The following is a 27,233-nucleotide window of genomic DNA, read 5'->3' on the forward strand; positions in this document are numbered from 1 at the left end:
GGGGGGGGGGGGATACTTGGAATGGGCAGACTTGGTGGGCTATAGCCCTTTTCTGCCGCTTTTTCTATGTTTCTATGAACGCTTAAATGCAATAACATTATAGACGTGAAGACATCTATGCGATGCCTATAAGGCGATTCTATAAAGTACACCTAACTATATAGACACATTTAAAATTGCTGAGTGATGCTGAGCACGATTCTTTATTGTGTGTCCATGTGTAAGAGAATCGTGCTGAGCGTTGTGCTGCTGGACGTCAAAACGATGTCTAACTTTTAGATGCCCTGTACAGAATTTGCCCCTGAATATATAGCACATATGCTGTTACCTGGACTTACCATGGAATTTTCAATGGTCCACAGATCAGACAACTTTCGTAGCATTAATGAATGAAATCGAATCATGTGCCTGGTCTTCATTTGTTCTTGTTGTGAAAAACTTTCTTGGCAACAAGAAGGCAGACAACTACACACAATTAGTAGAGGATATGCTCTTTCATTTCAACAAGCTTGACTGTAATATGAGTGTTAAAGTTCATTATCTGCACAGTCACTTAGGGATAGATTCACTAAGCTCACTGATTATGTACCGACCAGTTTGCGAGCCTTTTCAGACCCTGACCCGATTCACTAACCTTCTGCCCGATCCCATCCGCACCCGATCCCATCCGCACATGCAAATGAGGGGAAATGGCATGCATAAATAGTAAGGCAGTGATTCACTAAACAGAAGATGGAACACCAATTGGGCTTGCCGATCCAAATTTTATCGACTGCTGAGGACCAGTCGCTCACGTCCTTGCCGACTGTCCTGCTCTTTGCCGCTCTGAAATCCCAGCCCTGCAGCTCTGAAATCCCAGTATCAAAAAGTAAAAATAACAAATTAAACTTCTTCCTTATGCAAAAAGCACCCTGCTCTCTGCCGCCTTGCTCTCTGCCACCCTGCCTTTCTGGTTTTAACCCGTGGGTTTAAAGCAGGGTTGCACTATTGTGGCGTGTTCTGTTCCCCTGCAAAGTGTGTTCTGTTCCAATGATTCTCATGGGGCCAGTGAGTACAGCCACCTCTCCCCCTTTCGTTATGACCTCAAGCTTGTGCAGAGACAAGGCGCATGCACGGATCACATCTCCAGGCAAAGAGGATGGTCTGCGCATGCGTCTGGATTGCTGTGGGGCGATCCGTGGGGTCTGTAAAGGGCATGCGTCCGATCACTTCATTTGCATGAGGACACTATAGTGAATCGGTCACCCACGGAGACTCGTCCACAGATCATCCATGGATTGCAAAGATCGGTGAGCTTTAGTGAATCTAGCCCTTAGATCGCTTTCCAGAGAACCTTGGAGGGGCATTTTCAAACATACATCTAAGTCCAATTTGGACGTATGGCGCTAGATGTCCAAAGTCACAGTAAGAAAATGCCTATTTTCGAAAAGCAAACCGCAAGACATCTACAAATAATTAAAAAAAAAAAATCCTCTATCTGGACATCCAGGCCATTGAAAAGCCCAGATGACTAGGATGTCTTTATACCACATTTTTGACCAAAATTTCATCCAAGTCCCAAATGCCCAGAACAAGACCATTTGGACTTGGGAGGGGCCAGTCCTGTAATGGACTGGCCACTCAGACATGGCAACAGAACAGTGGGGTACCTTAGAGGGCACTGCTGTGAACTTTACATAAAGGATGCCAGATAAACATATTACCAGAATTCCCTTATAGGTTATGGTGAGCCCCCCCAAAATAAAACCCCATTATATCTATCTGTCTACAACCCAAATAGCCCTTATGGCTGCAGGTGACACCTATATGACAGTAGAGTAGGTTTCTGGGGGGCTCACATTTTCCACTATGAATGTGTTAGTTAGAGTGGCTTATGGGACTTGCTACTCCTCTCTATGGTTCACTAGCCCACCCCCCAGACTACTTAAGCCACCTCTGTGCAGCTCTACTAGGCTTTCCTATACCAGGTGCTGATGTTCTAGAGACAGATGTATGTTTGTATTCTGATCTTTCTGGGCATGAGGCGGTCTATGAGCAATGGGTGAGTGTGAGAGTGTCTTACCTTGATGCATGCAGTGATCAACTGGTCAGTTTGGGTACCTTTGTGGCACTTAGACCATACTGCTTGGCTTGGTTAGTCCAGGTAGCAACTATTAAAACAGGTCTAGTTCCAAACATATAAGTTCTGTCCAGGATTTCTTGCAAAATGTTTGATTATCGCTGCAAGACATCCATGTCTAACCCACCCATGAGACTGCCCAAAGCCCGCCCATAACATGCCTCCACCACGCTCATCTCATCTCATGCTCTGAACGTGCAGCGGCTGGAACATATAGAAAGATGGTTTTGATTATCGGCACTTGGACATCTTGGCAATTGGGATGTCCAAGTGCTGATTTAGGATACCTTTTGGACGTCTGTTTTTTTATTATGGGACCCTTGGCGACTTAAGCGAAGAGCAAGGTGAAAGATTTCACTAAGACATAAAAACAATGGAAGCCACCTCCGCTGCAGCTGATGTCACAATCAAACACAATGGTGGAGAATGACCCAAAGGGGAAAGAGACACTTTATACACCAACTTGTTCCAATAGTTGCAGAAGCAGAACTGAATCCTTCAAGACTGCCAGGTAATCATTCATAAACAAATCAGTCTCATGTTGTATGTGGACTGGTATCACGGTCTCAGAGGGATAGACCTTGATCTCCTCCATATGTTTAGGTTATATCTTCATCCAGACAAAAATAAGACATTTAACAGCCAAAGCTATACTGAACTGAAATTTATGATGCCATCTTGATTTCTCCCTCCAAGATGCCATACATTTCTATTTATAATTTGTGATTCCTTATGTTATATTTGGTAAGAATTGGTTCATTTTCTGTTTGTGACTTACGAGAAGGTGAGGTATTTACCCAAATGTAATTTCTGTGTACAGATCTATAGCTGCCTAGGTTGTTCTGTTTTCCAATAAGAGGTGTGTTGATGTTCTATATGGTGGTGTGGTATTTGCAGTGCGGCCTTTCAAAGGCTCTGGTCAGGTTCAGGATTGAGGCTATGTGAGGGCAAGACTACAGTAGGGATGGTGACCTTTTGTAAGAATGTCACTGCAGTTTTCCCCCTAGAAAACACTGGATAGGGGATAGAATGCAGTAGAATGGGAGGATGGAAGAGCCAACAGGAAAAAGAACAGAAAGCTGGATTAGAAGAGATAATGAAAGGAAGAATATCAGAATGTTTCCTTATAGACTCAAATTGAGAGAAAATTGTTAGTCAATCAGGCCCTTAGAAGGAAAGGAATAGCAAACCAGGAAAATGAATAAAGAGGCAAGGAAAGCAGCATGATGAAATAAAGTAAACTTATAGTTTAATAGTATGAATATTTTAAAAATCCTCAAATATGGGATGCTTGGGGGCACTAGTGAGCACTTCTAGGGGGCGCTAGTGAGCACTGATGGGATAGGACGCTTAGTGTGTGAGCTCCGGTGAAAGACTCAATCAACACCCAAGAAAACATCTTTAATCGCAAAAACAATCCTAATAAAGTCGGAATTACTTTTGCTACTATGGCTGCGACTAAGTCTAACAAGAGCCTTCCTCACCTTTGAAGACTACCTCTGCGAAATCAGACGCTCCGGCTATCACCGCCATTTTGGAAGAGCTCCGTTCCATTAGAGAACTGTTAGTAGAGAACAAACAGGATGTCGATGATATGAAAGAAGATCTCGCTAACATCAAAGGAGAACTGGGTACACTAAAATCAAGAATGGACACTTTGGAAATTAAGGTGCAAGTTTCAGAAATGGAGATCCAACAACTGCGAAAGCAGGCCAAGCGTATCACCACCCTGGAAAGAGCCCTCGAATATTCTGGTAACTACGCTCGGAGAAACAGCTTTCGTCTGTTAGGGCTGCTGGAAGGTAGGGAGGCTCGTGATTTGATTGATTTCCTCGCAGTTCTACTACCACAAATCCTGAAAATGAATGATGATATCAAACTGGATTTTGATAGTGCTTATCGAGTTTCACAGCAGACTGGCTTCCAAAGGAGATATCCTAGACCTATTATCGTTACGATGCTAAGCTTCAATCAAGTATTAAAGATAATGCAGCATTATTATTATGCAGTATTATTATTATGCAGTATTAAAGATACTGCAGCTAAACTTCATACTCTGATTACATTTGAAGGGAATAAGCTACTTATTGTTCCAGACCTCTCAAAGGAAACTGCTAAAAAGAGGAAATTGCTACTTTCGTATAGGCCCAAGCTGAAATCTGTTGGCACTAAATTTGGCATGTTGTATCCAGCTCGTATGCGAGTCACATTCAATAATTCCACAAAAGACTTTACTAATCCTACAGAATTGGTTGAAACAATTCAACCTTCTAACATAGATAAAACCTGAATCAGTCATTATATCTACAGTATTGTAAGTACAGTATAGATGACCAGTAATACTGTGACGCTGAAGTGTACTATGAATGGGAAGATTTTGTATATTTCCAATTGATTGGAAAACAAGTGTTAGACTTTTCATTGTTGTTACTTATAATATTTTCTCTCTACAATGTTTTATCATGTTTTCTTTCACTGGTTAACACATGACTGCAGTTTTTTTTCTTATCAGCTTGCTGGCCCGAGGGACTATTAGATTATATACTTTGGTTGCTGGATTTCTTGCTAGTTATGATATACGTGTTACTTTTTTCCATCAGCATTTCTGATGTTACTGCTTGGTTAGATTGCTATCAGCCTATATATGCCACTATGCTATATATCTGGAAGTTTTCTGTATTGCTATTGAAAATCTGGCATGTCTTTTTCATATGTCACTGATATGCTTTTCATTAAATGTAAAGAGATTAAATAACCCTGTGGAAAGACGTAAACTTTTGCGTTATGCTGAACAATATAATCCTGATGTACTATTTTTTCAGGAGACACATCTTTCAGTAATGGAGGCCACAAAAGTTGCTCCTGACTGGGCATATCCTCCACTATTTTCGCCAGCCATTGGGAAGAAAAATGGTGTTCTCACATTGATCAGAAAACGTGCTGATATTAAAATCATCTCTTCTAGAACTGATGTGGAAGGTCGATGGATACGAGCTGATTTAACTATCGCTAACAATCCATTCAGGACATATAATATTTATGCTTCTAATAACGATTCACCACCAGTTTTTGAACAACTTGCTAATGACATCTTAACAGCAGACGATACGCTGTATTTGTTAGGAGAGGATTTCAATCTTGTTCTAAATCCAGATAAGGATAGGAAATCTTTGGCGACCTACAAAAAAATCCAACTCTTGGTACTACTTGCAAGATATATTGTACCAAATGAAACTGACTGACCTACGGAGACTAATGCATCCGGATGAGTTAGCTTTTACTTTTTTCTCTCCACCTCTCTCGTCCTACTCCCGGATTGATTTTTTTCTTTCCAGCTATTCGCTAGTAGATAAATTGGATGCATCCGAGATACATCAAATTACTGTTTCTGATCACACCTCAATATTGGTGACCTTCAAAAATATAGGCACACCCAGACATAAAGGGATATGGAGATTTAATACAACTCTACTATCTGATCCTAATTTTATTGAACAAACTATAACTAATATTAAATAATTTTTTGAATTTAATCCAGTCTCTGACACATCCTGGCATATCACTTGGGATGCGTTTAAATCATATATTAGGGGTCATATCATAACCTTTACTGCAAAGAAGAAAAAAAATAATGGACATTTGTTAGCCACTCTAGAACGACGGATTGCTAATATGGAAATTTTACATTTCAAGGATATGACTAATACAACACTTTTAGAGTCACTCCGTAAACTACGGTATGAATACAATCTGTTACTCAGTACTAATGCTTCCAAAGAGATTTTCCTTCAATCAACTCATTACTACTCCACAGGAAATATATGTGGACTTCAGCTGGTTTCGTATTTGAAGATTCGTTCAGAAAAAAACATCAATACCAGCCATCAAGGATGATCTGGGAGTTACCCACACGAATAGCATAGACATCTGTACTCAGTTCCAGTCCTTTTATAAGGAACTTTATACCACGGATTCTCCAGACTCTTATGCTGTGGATTTATTTCTGTTGGAATTACAGAGACCAACCATTTCAGATGACGATAATGAGTCTCTTATTGCTTTGTTCCAACAAAAACATCTAGAAGAGGCATTACTCTCTATGGCAAGGGTAAATCCTCGTGTCCGAATGGTTTTCCGGTAGAGTTTTATTTAGCTTTCCGATCCATACTTCTTCCCTTTTTGGTATGATTTTTTAATTGCCTCATTACAGAGGGATCTGCAAGCGGCACTTTTACTGAGGCAATTATAATTGTACTACTAAAGCCTGACAATGATCCACTTAAGGTATAGAATTATCGTCCGCTATCTCTCACAAATGTAGACGCCAAACTCTATGCAAAGCTCTTAGACTTACGTTTACAAATGATATTGCCTAAAATCATACATGCCGATCAGAATGGCTTCATGAAGGGAAGATTATCAAGTGATAACACCAGGCTTTTCTCTCAGATAATCCTTCATTTCTTGCCATCGCCCTGGACGCAGAAAAGGCCTTTGATTGTGTGGAATGGCCATTTTTGTTTAAAGTAATGACTTGGTTTGGTACTCACGATCAATTTATTCAAATGGTTAAGGTCTTATATTCAAACCCTACTACCAGACTGCGGATAAATAATATACTTTCTGAAGCATTTAACCCATCACAAGGCACAATACAAGGGTGTCCCTTATCACCTCTACTCTTTAACATGGCATTGGGGCCTCTTCTTGTCACCATCAGATCCAACCAGGATATAAAGGGACTTAGGATTGAGGATTTGTCGATCAAACTATCTGCATATGTGGACGATGTCTTGCTGTACGCATATTTAGAATCACTGCCTACTATTTTCCAGACAATCAACTCATATGCCGTAGTCTCAGGATACAAGCTAAATGTTATGAAAACAGAGGTTATGCCCATCAATAGTCTACCTTGTGGAGATGTTATTTCCAAATTGAACTTCAAATATATGGTGACTAAATTGAAATATCTGGGGGTGTATTTTGAAACATCAATGGAAGAGACTATAAATTTCAACATCGAATATATACTCCAGCTTATCATATCCATTACTGTATGTTAGTCTCCCTTTAAGCTTTCTTGGTGGGGGAGACTGGATTCACTGAAAATGGTACTGGTCCCAAAAATAACTTATGTTCTTTCGATGATTCCATTTTTACTGCCAGCGTCAACATATCATAAAATTTAAACCTTGATGGTTCACTATTTATGGAATAACAAAGTTCCTCGTATAGTGCTCAAAAAATTAAAATGTACTAAAGATAGAGGAGGGGTTAATTTCCCCAGTATATATGATTATCACTTGGCATTCCTTTGCAGGCAGGGGTCACGTTGGATAATTGATTCGAGTTCTTTAGACATTCCTACTTGGCTGTGGCTTGAACAAAAAGTTTATGATGCGCATTACCTGAAGTTTTCACCTTATACATCTTCAGATGAGGTGGTCAAACAGAACCCCATACTGTCTTCTACCACATCTGCTTTGTTTGAAGTGGACAGCATTTCTGAAGTTCAGTGGAATACTACCTTGCTGATGTCACTTTGGCGTAACCCAAAGTTAAAAATACAAGGTCACTGATGAAGTGGAAATCTTGGGAGAAAAAGAAGCATTTGGTCTATTTCTCAATTACTATCAAACGGTACATTTATGGACTTTTCCACCTTGGCAGCCATTTATAATCTAGACTCTTCACAGCATTACAAATGGCTTCAATTGAGACATTGTGTAACTGCTTACCTAAAGCAAAATTCATTGGTAGATGGTTCTCCTACCATATTAAAGTGGTGTACAGTCATTCAATCAACTCGTGGTGAAGCTTCTACATGGTACAAGCTTCTGAAGAGGAAGAAATTTACTCCTCCAATAGCATTGTACAATGTGTGGTCTCATGATACTGTGGTGAGGTTGAATGAAAGGTCTTACTCGAATAACTGCTATCCTTATTTAAGGCCTTAAAATCTTCTGCCTTTTAACAATTGGTACTTTTTCTTTATCACAAAGCCTATTGGATGCCATATAAACTGTCCAAAATTAGTACAATGGAACCTAGTAACTGCTGGTCTTGCCAACAACAAATTGGTACATTAGATCATATGATTTTTTCATGCTCACAATTACAAATCTACTGGTCAGAGATTTGGCGCATAATTTGTAAACTTTTGCCTATCAATGACAACCTATCATACGCCGTATTGATTTATGGTGAGCATGCTATTATGTCACCTTTGGATAAACATGAAGCAAAGTTATTAAAATGTTTACTTCTGATCACATTGAAAGGTATTCTGTCTTGTTGGAAAGACTTTTCAGCACTTCACTATAATTCTTGGTGGAATACTGTTTGTCTATTTTCTAAATATGAAAAATATGTTGCTGAAAAAACAAATTTGTTATCTGCCTATGATAAAGTATGGTCCAGAGTAGAGAGCTGCACGGGAACGGGGATGACGGGAATCCCGCGGGACCCGCGGGGATCTCGCGGGTTCCCCCCTTTGGGTCGCGGGGATCCTGTGGGGATGCCTCCGAGGGTCGCGGGGTTCCTGCGGGGTTGGATCGCAGTGCACGACTCGAGCCGCGAGGGTAGTCTCCTTCTCCTTACCTGCCCTGCCGCAGCACACAGCCGACCGGAAGTCTTCCCGATGTCAGCGCTGACGTCGGAGGGAGGGCTTAAGCAAAGCCCTCCCTTCCTCTGACGTCAGCGCTGATATCGGGAAGACTTCCGGTCGGCTGTGTGCGGCAGGGCAGGTAGGGAGAAGGCAATGACGTATGAAAGAGGGGGGGGGTCCGCCCCGGGGAATGTGCACAGCCGGTCAGGTCCCCCGATCGACCGACAACAGGCCCAGCCGACAAACCTCCCTGCCCTGTAGCCGCGAATCTAAATTACCTCTTACAGCAGCTTCAATACTCCAGCTGCTGTAAGAAGGTAATTTAGATTCACGGCTACAGGGCAGGGAGGTTTGTCCGACTGGGCTGTTCTGTTGTCGGTCAGGTGGGGAAGCGCCACAAAGGTAAGGGGAAGGGAGGGAGAAAGGAAGGAAAGGTGGAGTGGAGAAGAAAAGACGCTTAAGGGAAATGGGTAAAACTGAGGGGGGAGAAGACCGCTGAAAGCACTTGGGAAGACAAAGGGGTGGAGAAGGACGTTGAAAGGACATGGGGAAGATGGGAGGGGGGGAAGGATGCTGAAAGCACATGGGGAAGACAGAGGGGGAGAGAAGGATGCTGAAAGCACATGGGGAAGACAGAGGAGGGAGAAGGACACTGAAAAGCACATGGGGAAGACGGGAGGGAGAAGGACGCTGAAAAGACATGGGGAAGACGGGGGGAGGACACTGAAAGGACATGGGGAAGACAGAGGGGGAGAAGGATGCTGAAAAGACATGGGGAAGACAGGGGGGGAGAAGGACGCTGAAAGGACATGGGGAAGGCAGAGGGGGAGAAGGATGCTGTCTGACAGGACATGGGGAAGATGGGGAGGGAGAAGGACGCTGAAAGAAAATGGGGAAGAGAGAGTGGGGAGAAGACGCTGGCAGGGAAGAAGACAAAGATGCCAGACTATGGGGGGAGCGGAGGGAAGAAGATGGGTGCCAGACCAATTTGGGAGGGGGGAGAAAGGGAGAGGCACAGTAACAGAGCAAATGGAAGACACAGAGAGAAGAGAGACAGTGGATGGAAGGAATTGAATGAGAACATGAAGAAAGCAGAAACCAGGCAACAAAGGTAGGAAAAAATTTTTTTTTTTTTTTTTTTTTTGCTTCAGATAAAGTAGTATATTAGTTGTGTTGATAAAAATTTATAAACATTAGAGGCTCTGGTAGAAACCCATTTACAAAGTATGTATTCTTCCCAATTAATATTTCCAAATTAATAAAGTCTTTTTGCTTATTTTTAAATGGGTTTCTACCAGAGCCTTTAATTCAGTAGCATAATTAAATGAAATAACTATTTCTGTAGTTTATAGGGACGGGCGGGGACGTAGGGGATTCCTCGCGGGTACGGGCGGGGACGGAGGGGATTCCTCGCGGGGACGGGTGGGACTTTGGCGGGGACGGGTGGGATTTCTGTCCCTGCGCAACTCTCTAGTCCAGAGTTCAAAATTATTGTGAGTCATAGGGAACATAGGATTATGTATGATTTCACTGTACCCTTTATATATATCATTATCTCTCATTAATACTATTGCTATTTCGTCAAGGTATTGTCTTTATCTGGCTAACATGCGGGACTGGCTAATTTGTTTTGCTGTTGGTATAATATATTGATTCATAACTGTGAGATTGTTTTGTTTTTTGATATTATATTTGATTGTTCTGTTTTTCTTGTTTATTTGAACTATGATACAAGTAAAAACAGATTGAACATAAAATATGGGATGCTTGTTTTACAGATACAGTTTTATATTCTACTATTGCCAACAAATAGTTCATAGTGGATTACATAAAAAGAACTAGATTAATTAAAGTAGGAAATACATAAATAACAAGTTAATAACAATTATCTCATTATTAACTACTGAAGTTGGCAGTTCTAACTCAACACTATAGAAATAATTAATAGTAGTAGACTAGCCAGAAGGCCTGGAGACTGAGGTGTGGCAGCATGGGGTTTCAACAGTGGCCCACACAGACTAGCAATGAGAAGTAGAGGCTGCTCAAGATTGAGGGGGCTGTGGTCGACATCTGTCCTCTACAGGGAAGGGATGGTTAGGGGACAGTGGTACAATGTATCTTAAAATCTTCCTCTTAAATATTGCCCCACTTCCTCACCCCTTGACAGGTCTTCAATGACACATATGAAAAAGGGAAATATGTATTTTATATTTCATTGCTACCTTGTCATTTGCATCTCATCTATCATCTTTTCTTTCCACAGCCTATGAACATACTCCACTGAGCTGATACAGCTGGAGATTCTGGTTTGCTTCCCTTCTACCCCATCCAATCAGCACTCTTTTCAACTCTAGGCAAATCATTCAATATCCTTATTCTCAGTATTTTGAACTCTCCAAGAAAGGGTTACTGTAATTGCATGAATTTTCTTGTACAAACCTTTGTATACTGATACATTTCTACTGATACTCTTTACAAATATTATTGTAATTGCTATTATTACTATTCTACCTTTGTATTATGATTTTGTTGTTTCAGAAAATGTTGGGCATTAACACTTCCCCCTCTCTATTCCCCTCTCCCCCTGCATCTCTAAATTCATTCTGTCACCATTGTTGTTGTAAGGATCTTGATTAGTATTATTTGGAACGACTTTAATAGAAAATCTCTCCAGTTAATGTCATTGATTCCATGTTGTCTGCCTAGGATGTGCTCCTGTTGTGAAATGAATTGTATGGCACTTTTTTTGTATTAACCCCTAGTCCTTACTCCGAAGGCTGCCCTCTCAAGGCCATTTCAGTAATTCATTTCTACTTCTTCATTTTTTTTTAGGGCTTAATTTCAGCTTCTCTTCTCTTGCCAACAGAATCTGAAACAGGACACAACTGTTCCTTGGCTGAGCAGATATAAATTCACAACTTAGCAGATTTCAGGCTGATTGCTTTTTCTCATGTTGTCGCTGTGTGAATGAGGCTTCTCACAGATGACAGATAACATTGCTCCTTCAAAACATAAATTCTCAGCTAACTACTGTGGCAACAGCAGAAGTTATAGTGTTTACCAGCTTCACTAGCTTACCATTCAATATGTCAAGATTATACAGTCCCTTGGCTGATTACTGTCTTTGTTATTTTCAGGAGCATTGGAAAATCCCAACATCATGTTACCTACATAGAAGTTTTGAGTCTTATTTTTTTTTTATTTCTTCTGAATTAGAAACAAAAATGATGGCTTTTAGTGTGGATACATTTTTTTATTTTAAAATGTAAAATACTGTAGGCACAAAATATTTGGAGTGGATCCAATGATTAGCATGTGATTGAGCCAATGGTTTTCTGGCTCATTATTGAATGAGATTTGTTTTATAGACGTTTGCTTCTCTCCTGGAATGCACCCTACTTTTGAAAATGCCCTTCACGTGGTAGATACTACCTTTTCAATGAAAAAAATAAAATAAAATTTGCCTAGCAATAAAAATGATTGTATAATTGAAATTGAACTTGATAAAATAATAAATTGTGGTTTACAAGACAACAGAGCTATTGTCAGAATGAAACGGGGCATCAACATTTACTCCCCCTTTAACAAAGCCGCTTGGCAATGGCACCAAAGCCCATTCATTTCCAGTGGGCTTCGGTGCGATTACCGCAGGCCGCCAAGGTAATTGGTTTTGTAAAAGAGACCTTTAGGAGGGAAGTTATCAATGTGGACTACTGTTATATTAGGTTATTTTTTCATATGTCATGTTATTGTAATACAGAGTCCCATTTTATGCAGTGAGACCCTGTGCTAAAATAGCCCAACTTATGGGACAATGACTTGACAATATTAAGAACATAAGAATAGCCTTACTGGGTCAGACCAACGGTCCATCAAGCCCAGTAGCCCGTTCTCATGGTGGCTAATCCAGGTCACTAGTACCTGGCCAAAACCCATGGAACCAAAAGGCATGACATTTTCTCAGTCTAGCCCCTCAACTTTGGAATACCCTACCAGCTCTTGTTAGAGAAGAAGCTAATCTTGAACGTTTCAAAAGCCTACTCAAGAGTCATTTATTTAAAGAAGCTTTTAACAATTGATTTAAATTTTACAGTATCCTTTTTAAACTCCCTTAAGGAATTAAGCAGCAACGAGCCCTTTCCTTTTGTTTTTTTTCCTTATTTGTCTTTCGTTCCTATCCAAATTGTATTTCTAACCCTATTTCCTTTTGTCTCCCGTCTGTCTGTCTCATTTATCCCTTTTTAATATGCCAATTATTAGTTGATGTTTCTTTATAATTTGTTTTTTTGAGGGTTTTTTTTTTAAGTATTAATGGTATTATTAATGGCATTTTTATTATGTTTATGCTCTTTTTTTTATATATATTGTAAACTCGCTTAGAAATTAGATAAGCGATTAAATCAAATTTTAATAAAACATTGAAACCTAGTGTACCAATATTCCATGCTACCGATACAGGGCAATCAAAATAAGAAAACCTGAATTGTACTAGAATAGCACTAATCTAGTGAGCAGAAAAGTTCTAGATGATACTAGCTTGAGGCAGAAAAATGTGTACTGCCACAATATATAAATGTAACTCTAATATCAGTAATAATAATAAAAAATTTTGTAGTGAGACAATCTCAGTGTGGATTGGTCAGTCAAATGAACGGAAACCGTTCAATCCTTCAATCCGTGTGCGGGCGACAACCCAGCACACCACACCATCATAGAATCTTACTTGTGTGTAGTGAATCAAAATAACAGTGCCCCAAAACACACGTGATAAATCAAACAGAATTATATAAAGTTGCAGTAACACATTAACTGACAACATGATAGAATATGTTTCTTGGAGTACAGCTTCTGCAATTGGACCCCTTGTGAAACTCGTTTGGGGAGTTCCTGCTTTTGCAGGCCGTCCACTTAAGTAAAGTTTTTTTTACTGCTTTTTGGATAGACTGTGCAGTTATTCTACCATGTTGTCAGTTAATGTGTTACTGCAACTTTATATAATTCTGTATGATTTATCATGAGTGTTTTTGTGCACTGTTATTTTGATTCACTACACACGAGTAAGATTCTATGATGGTGTGGTGTGCTGGGTTGTCACCCGACCACGGATTGAAGGATTGAACGGTTTCCATACATTTGACTGACCAATCCACATTGAGATCTTCTCACTACAAAATTTTTTATTATTATTACTGATATTAGTGCTCTTCTGAATTATGTCTTGGAGCTGCCCTTACTTTGGAGCCCTGAGATATCTCAACTTCTGACATAAGTGGATTGCTACCAAAACATGGCACCGTGTCGAGCCAATATATCAGTTTTGTGATTTACTTGCTCAAGATTCAATATGAACAAACTGTTTTAACCACTGGGTTTTGGAGGACATTGATCCCTACCCCTGTACTTTTTCTTAGTGACTTACGTAGGGTTATCCCTTTTGCCCTTGTGACTTCTGTGAATCACATGCATCAAACATCCAATCTAATATAATAAAATGATAGGCCGCGCATGCGCACTAAAAAAACGTGTTCCTTGATCCGTCGCGAAAATATGAGTGCGCATGCGCGGGTTTAATGTCACCACCTACTCGCTTTGTACGTCACAGCCTCCCTGCTCTACACAAGCCCGACCGCAGCTAGACGACGATCTCTGTTCCTCCTGCCGCCGCCGATCTCCGTTCCTCCTTTGCCACCCACCCCCTTCTCTTCCCCACAGCCTCCCTGCTCTTCACAAGCCGAACCGAAGCCAGATGACGATCTCCGTTCCTCCTGCCGCCGCCGATCTCCGTTCCTCCTTTGACACCCACCCCCTTCTCTTCCTGTGGGCCCAAATGGCGATTCCAGCAGCGTGTGCCTCAGTCTTCACACGCTGCTTCGGGCCCTTCTACTGCCCTGATTTGCTCTGCCGCATCTCTGATGATGTCATCAGGGACGTGCCAGAATAAATCAGGGCAGTAGAAGGACCCGAAGCAGCGTGTGGAGACTGATGCAAGTGCTGCTGGAATCATCACGTTTGTAGTCCGGACCGCGGGAAGGGAAAGGGGGGGGGGGGTAGAGGAAACACTAATGCTGCTGCACAGGGAACGGGTGGGGGAGGGGAGGGAAATGGAGGGGGAGGGAATGCTGCTTTGGACAGACAGACAGAGAGAGGAAGGGAAACACAAAGAAAATAAGAAAGACACAGGGGCAGGTGTACAGGGAACTGGTGTGGGGGGAGGGAAATGGAGGGGGATGGAATGCTGGTTTGGACAGACAGACAGAGGGAGAAAGAAGAAAGACACAGGGGCAGGGAGATACACAGAAAGACAGACAGGCAAAGGGGGCCAGGGACAGAGACAGACATAAAGAACAGCGGGAGCCGTGTCAGGAGGGGTGCGGGATGCGGCAGTGGGAACTTTTCCAATGGGTGCAACTGGGCGGCTGTCGGGAACCTCTGATCAGGGACAGAGCAAGGTAAGAGTATCATAGGGATAAGAAGGAGGAGGGAGGATAAAAAAGGAAGGGATGCCTACTGCTGGACAGGGGGAGAAGGAAAGAGATGCTGATGGACAGGGGGGGGGGGTGAAGAAAAAGGAACAGAGGACAGCCAAGGAAAAAGAAAGGCAGAAAGAAAGAAAGCGGCTAAGGAGAGAGAGAGAAAGAAATAAAGACAGACACACACACATATGTTCTAGCACCCGTTAATGTAACGGGCTTAAAGACTAGTCACTTATAATTATACAATTTGCACACAACAGACCATATTCTACATATCATGCCTAAAATCCTGGCACTGAAGAGGACGGCACTTAGCACAATTTTATAAAATGCCCCTGAAGTTAGGCACAGTTTATAGAACCATGTATAGTGCCCGTTCACAGTGACTAACATTTATGCCAAATGAAACCAGGCCTAAATCCCTGCATCTAAGTTGTGCATGGATCAGGCATATTCTTTAACAGTGCACCTAACATTTAGAGATGCCCATGATCCTCCCATGCTCCTCTTTGGCCACACCCCCTTTTGAGAAACATGCTCTAGAATGTACACGCACCACTTTATAGAATATGCTTAGAAAGTTGTTCGTGTAGATTCTAATTTGTGCCAATTATTTTTAATTGCTAATTATCAGTGTTAAACAATTAAGTGGTACCTGCAAATACAGATTTGCACACAGAGCTTTGGTCGCACTATACAGAATCTGGCCCAAAGCATTAAACATAACACTTGGACACACAACAACTAAAAGTCTTTTCCAAATCCTCTCTCCATTGCCTAAGCATACATTTTTATTTAATACAGTACTTGCATTCCTAGAAAGGCCAATGAGAACAAATTGGTTTTCAGCTTCTTTTTGAGGATAGTCCAGGCAAGTTTCAGATTGACGATATTAATGGACAGAGTTCCACAAAGCTAGATCCAAAGGAAAGCTAGAGAAAGGAAAGCTGATTCTCATGTGGAATGTACTGCTTGTTGCATAGAATTTGAAGGTGGTTTGTTGTGTTTTTTTCTATATAAAAGAAACAAGAAAAGACCATAAATTCACAATCAATACTGAAGGATTAGTCAAATGAGATTTTAAGTCCTGATGAACTGCATAAAATCAGACGTAAGGAAGTAGATCAATCTAAAAAACTGCATCTATCTAAATTGATACTTCCTACAATGGAAACACTTCTTAAGTGGAGGATAGTGAGATTTATAGAACTGAATGGACTGCAGGACCTGAGGCAGGTCTTGTCAGAAGAATCTGATTGGTTTATTTGACTAGATGACCAAACAGTTGGATATGGGAGTAGTGCTAGATGTAGGGTACTTGGACTTTAGCAATTTTGGATAGCCCTAATAAATAGGCATGAGACAGATTTGCATATAATGGAGGTGAGAGGTATGCAAATCTGCCCCATGCATATTCATTAGGGCTTTCTCGAAAACTTGACTGGCTGGTGGTCCTCCAGGACAGGGTTGAGAACCACTGATCTGGACAGTGTCTCTGAATATCCATATAGTGTCCGGGCAAAGAATGGCTGAGTCAGAGCAAAACCAGAATTTATCTCCATCCACATGTTGCTCCAATGACACAGGAACAAATTTGTCCCTGTCCCCTGGAGGATCTCAATATCCTCATCCTGTCCCCACAAGCCCTGTCCCTGCCCCATCCCTGCAAGCTCTGTCCTCATCTGCACAAGCCTCAAACACTTTAGAATCATAAGTAGCAACATTCTAGAGCTCAGACTGTGATGTCATAATGCCTCATTCCATCAATGCCTAAACTCTGTCTTCATCTGCACAAGCCTCGAACACTTTAAAATCATAAGTAGCAACATTCTAGAGCTCAGACTGTGATGTCATAATGCCCCATTCCACCAATGCCTAAGCTCCGTCCTCATCTGCACAAGCCTCAAACACTTTAGAATCATAAGTAGCAACATTCTAGAGCTCAGACTGTGATGTCATAATGCCTCATTCCACCAATGCCTAAGCTCCGTCCTCATCTGCACAAGCCTCAAACATTTTAAAATCATAAGTGTTTGAGTCTTGTACGGTTAAGGCAGAGCTTGCCGGAATGAGACAGGGACAGAACTCACGGGGACAGAGATATTGAGATCTAATCTAATCCTTAGTCTTATATACGAAGCATCTCCTAAAAATAGGAGCTCGATTTGGTTTACATAATTAGATCACAAAGAAAGATCCATTTGCATTCAGTGGAGCCATTGCCTAAAAAGAGATGAAACATAGTGGTTTTTAAGGTTTTGCGAAAGATCAGAAGAGAGAAGCAGGATCCTGCAGGGACAGAGACAAATTTGTCCCTCTGTCATTCTCTACACCAGCATTGCCACATACACTTCCCCCTCCCCATTCGCGGTTTCCCTACTCGTGATTTCACATAATTGCGATTTTTTTGGGGGGGAAGAGGGAACACCCCCCCCATATTTTTGTCTTCCCCCCGGCATCCTGGCCTTACCTGGTGGTCTAGCTTGTTTTCAGGGCAGGAGCGATCTTCCTAAGCTCCTGTCCTGTGCAGATAGCCATTAGGAAATGGCTGTGGGGAGTTCCAGTAGTCTCTCGAGAGACTATGGGAACTTGCCACAGCCATTTCCTAATGACTATCTGCACGGGGCAGGAGCGTAGGAAGATCGTTCCTGCCCCGAAAACCAGCTAGACCACCAGGTAAGGCCGGGATGCCAGGGGAAGGCGGAAGGGAGGCGGGGGTGGGTCAGAGCCGGATATTCGCGTTTTTTCACCATTCGCGGTCCGGCTCTGCCCCTATCCCTCGCGAATAATGAGGGAGAAGTGTAATGCAAAGGCAGTCTGTAAGTAGGGTTACCAGACATCCAGATTTCTCTGGACATGTCCTCCTTTTCAAGGGCATATTTGGGGGTCCAGACGGCGGTTTCAAGACCTGGTAGCGCTATAGAAATAATTAATAGTAGTAGTACTTTGTCCGGGTTTTGAAAAGCTTCCCGTCAAAATCGCGTCATGGGACATTATTGCATCGCGTCCGCACATGCGTGGATGCCATCTGGGGGCGGAATGGGGCGGGCCTGGAAGCGTGGCCATGGGTCCAGATTTTCCTTTGGGAAAATCAGTGGTACTCTCCAAATAGTGCCTCAAAAATATCCCGATTAGCGGCCCCGATCTGGGTTGCAGGTGCTGCTCTCCAGACCTGTTCTTTCCTGAGTATATTTCATCTTTTACAGATCTCTTAGCAACTAAAATGGAGTCAAAGTGATAGGCTTATAAAATATATTTTCTTCTGTTACAGGGAGGTGGTTATTATCAACCTACTTGAGAATGAGTTCACATCCTTTTCGCAGTATAGACATAGTATGACGTTCATTGTCCCTCTCCCAGGTGAACAGTAAGTGTCTGGCACCAGTACTTACATCCTGCAATAATACAGCTACTTGCTCCACTACATGGTTCCTCCGTCATTTTTTCAATTAAAAAAGGACCAGTGCTCTATTAACCTTTTGCTTGCTACTCCATTCTTCATATAGCCTTCGGACTGAGACTGCAAGCCATGTATTAAGAAAGGCATATATTACAGTAAACCATCCCCAAGTTTCCTGTCATTAGAAAGATGAAGTATCATTTTTTTCACTTAAAAATATGAGACAGTTTATCAAATTCACAACCTCTGCCACCCACCGAATCTCTTTGTTACTAGCGAAATGCAGCACACCTCTAATCAACTTGGTCTCACAACGCTTTTGCAAAAGAGCAGCACGCCCTGTGAGGAACAGACTGACTATTTTGTGCCATGTTGTAATGTAGACTGTCCAAAAATTGCCCTTTTTGACTGTTGTTTATGTGTGAAACAACTCCAACTCATTCTAGCTGAATAATGTTATAACACTTCTTTGCTTGGCACTAAATATTAATACATAAACTATAAGGGACCTTGTTTCTTCAAAGGTGATAACCATATAATAATTCAAAAAATAATCACCTTATTTCCACATAAATAAACAACCAAATACTTTTATGGTCACACAGTGACTCTAGATTCCTAAGTGAACGCTCAGACCCATAACCAAACTCTAGTGAAAGGTCACGGAGTCAGTTATAATAGAGACCATCACACAAGTTCACTGTCTCTGCCACCTGCTAATAACATACAAGGAAAAGATAGATAACTTATCTGAATGCAGGATGGCACTGCTGTTGCTCTTTCACTGCTCCGGGTACATATTTAAAGAACTAACACATTGCAACCGCCATAAGCTGTTAAACCCCCCAAGCTGGGTTTCACGATTGGCTTCCTCAGGAGGGGCACAGGGACCGGACACTCCTTCACCCGGCTGACAGGCAACTCTAGCCGGGTAAAAGAGTGTCTGGTCCCTGTGCCCCTCCTGAGGAAGCCAATCGTGAAACCCGGGTTGGGGGGTTTAACAGCTTATGGCGGTTGCAATGTGTTAGTACTTTAAATATGTACCCGGAGCAGTGAAAGAGCAACAGCAGTGCCATCCTGCATTCAGATAAGTTATCTATCTTTTCCTTGTATGTTATTAGCAGGTGGCAGAGACAGTGAACTTGCTGTGATGGTCTCTATTATAACTGACTCCATGACTTTTCACTAGAGTTTGGTTATGGGTCTGAGCGCTCACTTAGAAATCTAGAGTCACTGTGCGACCATAAAAGTATTTGGTTGTTTATTTATGTGGAAATAAGGTGATAATTTTTTGAATTGTTAACTAAATATTAATAACCAGAACAAACACTTATATTTCCACTAAGGGGAAAAAAAAGGTTCTTTCAAAAATTCCTAATTGAGAGCAACGTATTTTCATGGGTCTATTCCAGCTACCCAATTTGGCCCACGTCCTCTACGGTATATGGTGCCTTTTTTAGGTGCCAATAGGCGCCCAAGCTCAGTGAAAAATACCATTTAAACAGCATGATGTTTTTCAAGACGCATACTGGCACCTAAAAATTCAGCGCTGGAATCGCGTCTCTGTGGGTGCTTTACGGCGCCTAATGCCTCGGCAGCCATGGCTACCTTCGGAAGTGCTGTTAGGTGCCTTACAATGCCGACAGAGATGCAATTCACATCAAAGGTAGGCGCCAGAAATGTAGGCCTGGAAAACCCTGGCCTACATTTCTGGTACCTACCTTTGACTGAGGCGTGATTCTCTAACCGACACCATCGTATGATTGATACACAATCAGATAACGGTGCCGGTTAGAGAATCTGGGCCTTTGTCTTTATTAAAGGGTGAACTGGATATTTTAAGCCCATTCAGGGCTCCTTTTACGAAGCCGCGGTAGCGGTTTAACACACGTAATAGCGTGCGCTAAACCGCCGGACGCGCTAGCCACTACCGCCTCCTCTTGGGCAGGCGGTAGTTTTTCAGCTAGCACAGAGGTAGCGTGTGATTAAAAGTCACTTGCGCTAACGCGGCTTCGTAAAAGGAGCCCTCAGTTGTCTAATTTGTGCAGAAAAGTAGGCCTAAGTTCCCTAAATTTCTATGATGCATTCTAAAACAAGAAAAATATATTTACCAAAGTCTTTGATTCTACTGTCCCTTAATACTTTACAGGAGACATTCAGACATAAAATCCATCTTTGAAAAATATTTTCTGTTATTAGTATTTTGTCCATTTTTTTGCAAGCAAAAACTGGCCTTTACATTTTAATTTGTTTGGGCATGTCTCCTATATTCATTGATTTTAAAAGGGAATGTGGCAGCAGAAAATCTGGGTGAAGGAGCTAGGCACAGGAGAAACATATTACAAGCTGGGCATTTGATTGATTGCATTTCCTCAAACCCCTTTGTACGTTCTGAAAGGAAAGAATTTACACATTTCCCCCATACCTCAGATCACACACGAAAAGAGGTCATCTATTTTTCATTCACACACAAATCAATACTCTATCAGGCTGTGTTATGTTCCCCAAGGAACGCACACATATGAAAGGGTTCATGTCATAACGAGGGGATTTCTAATAGAAGTCAGGAGTTTTGTGAGCCAAGATTCATAAGCCTTATATCAGAGGCAACAACAAAGGAAGAAAAAAAAAGGAGAGAGAATCTTCAGACAGATTTTCATTGCTCATACAACAGCAGCAGTATAACAGTGCAACTCACTCCCTACATCCTTCACTGTAAATCATGTCACACAGAAAGGCTCCCTCTCAAGTCATCTGTTTCTGAAAAGAAAATTAAGCAAAGATCTGTCATATGCTATTTAAAACTATTCATACTTGAACTTAGGGCTCCTTTTATTAAGCGGGGTTAGCGCCCGCAACGTTTCATCACGCATTAACCCCCGCGCTGGCCTAAAAAACTACCGCCTGCTCAATGGAGGCTGTAGCGGCTAGCGCAGCTGGCGGTTTAGCGTGCGGTATTACGCACGTTAAATCGCTAGCACAGCTTGAAAAAAGGAGCCCTTAATGTTGTTATTTAGTACTAGTCTTATAGCCCATTACATTAACGGGTGCTAGAATATATGTGTGTGTCTGTCTTTATTTTTTTTTCTCTTGCCTTAGCTGCTTTCTGTATTTCTGTCTGTCTTTCTTTTTTTTTTTTTTTTCTTGGCTGTCCACTACCACCCCTTGCCTGCTCCCCCTGTCCATTCTCCCTTCCTTTTACCTCCCCTGTGTCCTCCACCACCCCATCAATGCTCACCTTATCCAGCAGCAGCCCTTTTCCCTTTGTTTTACCTCCCCCTGTCCATCATCACCTCCTTCCTGCTCCCCCTGTCCAGCAGTAGGCCTGCGTTCATTTTTCTGCCCCCCCTGTCCATCAGCACCTCTTCCACTGTCCATGAGCCCCTTTTCTGCCCCTCCATTTCCGTGTGCTGCAGCATTTCCCTCCTACCCCACTTCCCTGTGCAGTATTTTCCTCCCCCCCCATATCTTCCTCCTTAACTCCATGCCCTACCATTCTTTCCCCTTCTGCTCCTTTTCTTCCTTCACGTTTCAAGCATAGGGTCTAAAAACTTGCTATATTGTTTCCTCCATTTAAAAAACAATATGCAAGGAGAGGTTTGAAATGACTCCAACTGAACCTGTAAAGGCCGCCAGAAGCTCTCTCTCTCCCTCCCCTATTTACTATTCCACCTGGTGTTAAATAACATGTATTACAGAACTCATGCTCTCAGTATGATGCCGAACGGGTTCGGCCGCGGCGGCCTGCAGCCGCCGACAGCCACCGCGATCAACATCCGCCTCGTGCCGCCGTGGCCGACATCTGCCTTGGGGGGGAGGGATAGAGAGAGCTTTGGGTGGCCAGCAGCCGCCGTGGCTGACATCCGCCTTGGGCCGCCGACAGCCGCAGAACTCATGCTCTCAGTATGATGCTGTCCGGGTTTGGCCACCGTGGCCTGCAGCCGCCAACAGCCACCGCGGCCGACATCCACCTCGGGCCGCCGCGGCCGACATCCGCCTCGGGAGGGAGGGAGAGAGAGAGCTTCGGGCGGCCAGCAGCCGCCGTGGCCGACATCTGCCTCGGGGGGGAGGGAGAGAGAGAGCTTCGCGCACATGCGCACTCCTACCTACGGTGCCCTACAGCTCACAGAAAACAGGCGCACGCAGGTGGGAGTGCGCATGCGCGGCTTAGCGTTTTATTATATTAGATATTGCATACTAAACTTTCTATTTTTTGGTGTAAAGAGAACTCCACTGATAATAATTGAAAAAGATGTTTAATAATGCATTACTCAAGCAAAGCACATGATAATATGTATTGCATACTAAACCTCATTCCCAAAGTTTAAGAAAATAAGAAGAGAAACCCTACTCACAATGGCTGTGGCTCAGAGCAAGTAGACATGTCTGATGCACAATCTTGACATCATTGTGACAACATCAATATGTACCTAGATGGCAGAATGTCACTAAAAATTAATAGGAACCCATAACTAAAAGGAAGCTCCTGTGGCTCAGTGGTTAAAGGCACTTCTTCCATCTTCCACAGGTTATGGGTTCAAATCCTACAGCAGGGGCCCAGTACAATTCTGGAGGCCACACCTTCAAAAAGATTTAAAAAGGATATAGTCAGTCCAGAGGAAGGCTACTAAAATGATACATGCTGCTGGCAGCTGACCTGGAACCGCCTTCTCTCTGACCATTTGCATTTAGCCTCATCTTAAGGTGTATGAGGACAGACTTATGGCGAGGTATGTATTTGGGAACTTTTAAGTGAAGTTCGCTGCAGTGTCCCATGAGGTGCTCCACTGCTTTGCTGGGAAGTCTGTGTAACCAGTCTACAATAAATGCTGGCCCCTCCTACATCCCAATGGCTTGTTTTGTGCATTTTTCTTTTGGATGGGGGGGGGGGTGTTTAAAAAAAAAATGGTTCAAAACAATGCCAGGGGCATAATCACGGGTGAGCCTGTCTTGGCCAGTTTGGTTTCAGGCCTGGTCATCCAGTAGCTACAGTAGCTTTTGCATCCAGTAGCTTTTACATCCAGTAGCTTTTACATGCTGCTGGCAGCTGACCTGGAACCGCCTTCTCTCTGACCATTTGCATTTAGCCTCAGAAGGTTTCTGGGTCCGCTACAGGCAGTGTATAGGAACCACTGCCAGTGACTTGAATAAATGGTACATGGGCTGGGGGGTAGGAACGGAAGGGAGAGGGAGAATTTGCTGCATAAGCTGGAGGAGTAGGAGAGAGTCTGCTGCATGGACTGGGGGAAGGGAGAGAAAGAAAGAGCCTGCTGCACAGGATGGGGAAGGGGAAGGGAGGGAAAGAGCGAGAGATATCCACCCAATTTGGGTTCAAAGCCACCCAAAATTGGCTGTCTGGCTAGACGCACATCTGAAAAAATGGTGATTTTCAAAAAAACAAGATTGACTTTTACTGTTTGGAACTTGTAATCTCATGGTGCTGAGGCTGCAGTCCTAATCACTAGGCCACTCCTGCACTTTAGGTTTTACTGGGGGATGGGCTTGAGAGATAGGGAAAGCAGATTCTGTGGCGCCACAGAGGAGAGAGGGGAGATGGATGAGTATTTTTAAAAACTTTTTTTTTTTTTTTTTTTTTATAGCTCCAGGAGGGGTGTGTGGAAGGACCCATCCAAGTTAACTGTTGGCCTATCCAAAATATAGCGTCTGACTATGCCACTGATGTCCCAAGGACTGGGTTGAGAATCTTTTCATTTAACCCCCATTACAAACAGTTCTACAAGCAATGATTGACTTTTTTTCTCCAATTTTCTCCTTCATTCCTAAAATACGAGTGAATATATACACACAAAAGGGAAGATACCTCCAAGACTTAATCCCATCGGTATCAATACCAGCACATATTATTTATGTATTTTTATTTTAGACTGCCTAATTGTTATTTCTGAAAGTCTGCCCACTGCACTTTTCTTTCTGACATACTTTAAGAAGATGATATATTGTGAGGAGTATAAGGCCAAGAAGAATTGGAAATAACCCAAATTCTAGGAATAGATTTCCAAGAGGATTCGGTTGTATGGCTGCCATTTTAAACACAATATAATCTCGCTTATAATGGAATATCGTCTATAGCGGATGAGGTCCGCTGGTCCCGGCCATGTGCCTTTACAAACATGCAGAAAAGCACCGCATATAGCGGACTCGCATATAACGGACAAACAATTTGGTCCCCAGAGCCACTTTTAGCTGTAGTTTTGTTCAACTATAATGGACATGCAGGCTCCGCCTACAAGGCACGTGGCGTGCCGGTGATGCAGTATCAAAATGCAGCCCAGAAGAAAATGACAGATTATTTTTCTTTCCAGTACAGTATGACATAATGCTTTAGAACAGGGGTCTCCAACCTTTTGGCTTCCCTGGGCCGCACTGGATTGTGAAAAATTGCAAGAGGACCTTGTGAGACTGGAAGACTGGGCATCAAAATAGCAGATGACGTAGAAAGTGCAAAGTGATGCACGTGGGAAAGTGGAACTTGAACTATAGCTATGTGATGCTGGGTTTTGTGCTAGGAATCAATGCCCAGGAAAAGGACCTAGGTGTCATTGTTGAGGATACGTTGAAACCCTCAGCTCCTACGAGGCAGCACAGAGGCTGCCAGACTGGAGGTGGGACTTTCCTACATCAAACCTGTAGGTCTCCTCTATGCACCTCACTGTATCCCTCAGCTCCTCCAAGTCCACTACTCTAGCCTCAAGATATCGGGCACATTCCCTGAGTGCTAGGATTGTAAACACAGAAAGGCAGTATATCATCTTGAATATTGACAGAACATGTCTTAGGGCTCCTTTTGCATACCGTGGTAGTGAGTCCCCTGGCAAATACTCTGAAGCCCATTCAATTGCCTCTTTAAACACCTTCAAATCGTAACTAAAAACATTCCTGTTCAAAGATGCCTTTGACCAGTAATCGTCCTTTTAAGGATGTTCTACATGTTTTTCAGACCAGCATTATCGCCGGCTTTTAAAGTTTCCCAACCTAATGTCTTACCCCCTTTTTTTTCTCTCTCTCTTTTCTACTTTTCTATCTGAATAATGTAGTTCTTTCCCTTATGTCTCTGTTTCTGGCTTTGTTTTGATTAATATTTCATGATTAACTGTCATCGCTGATCCTATCCATCCTTGACTACTGCAACATTATCTACCTGGGTATCCCACAAAAAACAGTAAAAAAAACTGAGATTAGTACAAAATACCGCCGTTCACCTAATCCTTGGACTGAGAAAAAATGACCACATTAGCCCCTACTATAAAAAAACTGCACTGGCTACCAATAGAAGCGCGAATACTATTCAAATTTGCTTGCATCTGTTTCAAACAAGTCTGGGGACTAGCACCTTCCTACCTGCAAACTCACTTCACTCTACACAACCCCACACGAACAACCAGAAACAAAAACATCTTTGCATATCCAAAGATCACGGGCTGTAGATACAAATCCTTCCTGGATAGAACCTTTAAGTTCCGAGCGAACAGACAGCAAGTCTGGCTGAGAAACTGCAGAAATGAACCCAATCTGACTTACAGTGCATTCCGAAAATCAATTAAAACCGCCCTATTCGACAAATTCATTGACTAAAACAGTCCTCTCCCTCTCACTAGGATTTCCCCCGCTGTAAACGCCTTTTCTTTCTCTCAAGAAGCTCCTGTCATGTATTCTGTACCCATGGAACTCCATGTAGTATGTAAGCTTTCTATTTAGACTTATTGTTATTCGCTGACTGTCCAGCCTTCTTTCAATGTGAACCGCCTAGAAGTCGCCTGACTATGGCGGTATAGAAAAATAAAGTTATTATATTATTATTATTATCATTTGTTTGTTTATTTTATATTTTATGTATTCCCCTTTGTTTTAATTAAACAAAGGGGAATACATAAACCGCCTTGAAACCTGATACGTAAACCACCTTGAAACTTGATAGGGCGGGATATCAAACTTTTAATAAACTTGAAACTTTGAGAATCGCTACTGTGGCTTTGTCAAAGGGGCCCTATTACTTAAAATGCTAGATTCACTGAGCTCACCGCTCGTGTTCCGACCCTGATCCGATTCACTAACCTTCCTCCCGAGCATATCCACACCCGATTCGATCCGTGCATGCAAATGAGGGGAAATGGCATGCAAAATAGGAAGGGCCTCAATTCACTAACAAAATTCAGGCACACCAACTGGGCTGGCCAATTCAAAAACAAGCGACTGCTGAGGACCAGTCGCTCATGTCCTTTCCTGCTCTCTGCCACCCTGCCTGCCTCTCTGGACACTGACTGAAAGCACAAAACTTACACCCACCCACCCTCCATACCAGAAAAGCGGTGCACTCATAGGGGGAGCTGGGTAATAGGTGCTCCGAAAGAAGCAAACCTGCTCTCTGCCGCCCTTCGAGCCCATGGTTTTAACCCACGGGTTTAAAGTGGGGCTGCACTACGGCGTGTTCTGTTTTGTTCCGGAACACGCCGCAGTGCAGCCCCGCTTTAAACCCACGGGTTAAAACCATGGGCTCGCGATGGTCTGGAGGTGTCGATAGTCAACCTCCAATTGCTGCATGCAGTTTTCCAGATTCGAGAGATGTTGTTGGTATGTATCTAATGTATCCATGATGGACTGCAGTGTAGTATT

Source organism: Geotrypetes seraphini, chromosome 1 (assembly GCF_902459505.1).
Source record: "Geotrypetes seraphini chromosome 1, aGeoSer1.1, whole genome shotgun sequence".
Classification (NCBI taxonomy): domain Eukaryota; kingdom Metazoa; phylum Chordata; class Amphibia; order Gymnophiona; family Dermophiidae; genus Geotrypetes; species Geotrypetes seraphini.